The sequence below is a fragment of the Branchiostoma belcheri genome, unplaced genomic scaffold (assembly GCF_001625305.1).
Source record: "Branchiostoma belcheri isolate BF01 breed outbred unplaced genomic scaffold, Haploidv18h27 scaffold6, whole genome shotgun sequence".
Classification (NCBI taxonomy): domain Eukaryota; kingdom Metazoa; phylum Chordata; class Leptocardii; order Amphioxiformes; family Branchiostomatidae; genus Branchiostoma; species Branchiostoma belcheri.
This window is the reverse complement of record NW_017804242.1, coordinates 7,003,084-7,004,091: the sequence shown is the minus strand read 5'-3', so window position 1 is coordinate 7,004,091 and position 1,008 is coordinate 7,003,084.

Sequence of the window (1,008 nt, the reverse complement as noted above, 5' to 3'; positions counted from 1 at the left end):
ATTAAGTTATAACGACCTGACTTCACATTATGCAAATCTAATTCATGTTCTTACGCATTGCGGCATGCAGACCCCATTTTTGAAAGAAAGAATTCTAAAAATTAAAGCCAACTCACAATCAAGGTCCGATGTTCTCTTGTCTCGTAGATAGGTGACAGGTCCCTCAGGGACACACACAGGCAAATCCTTCTGGAACAGGACAGGTACACAGGATAGCTGACAGATACTCCAGGAATATGTACAGGAACACAGACGGGTCCCACAGCACACACGCACAGGAACATGGTCAGATACAGTCTCAGCTTCCCATAAGTTCTAAGGGTGTAAAAGAAATAAACATTCAGAAAAATGTCAAGCCACATTTACATACACAAAGTATACAGCAATGTTCACAATATTCACTTATGCATGACATCATGATAATCACAACATTTGTTACAAAATCTGCTTTGATTGGGGGAAGAGCACAAGAAACATTGTTAGTGAGGCAAAAGAAGAGCACTGGGAGCAACAAGGAACAACAATCACAAGAAAATACATCTCACACATGATATCACAATTGTACATAAGATATCACAATATATTTGTTCTAAAATCTGTATTGGTTGGGAAAAGAACACATGGAACTTGTTAATGTCAGGCAAAAGAAGAGAACAGCCAACAGTGAACAGACATGTAGAATATCATAACCAAATAACAATCACACTTGATATCACAATCCAAATAACAACATAATATGCATCTCATATTGACATTCATCAAATTACAACTAGATACAAAAACACCAGAGCCAACGACAAGTTGACAACACAAATGGAAATGCATTTCAAATATTAGTTCATGAAAATTGACAAGCAGATCAAGCTTGTATACACGAATAAAACAGTAATTAGACAATAGTGTAAACATCATTTCTAAATCTAAGGTACTAGTAATTAAGCAAGTTAAGTAAGACTGCTTTGCAAAGAACTTGCAACATAACAATTACATCAAATGAAAAATCCATCT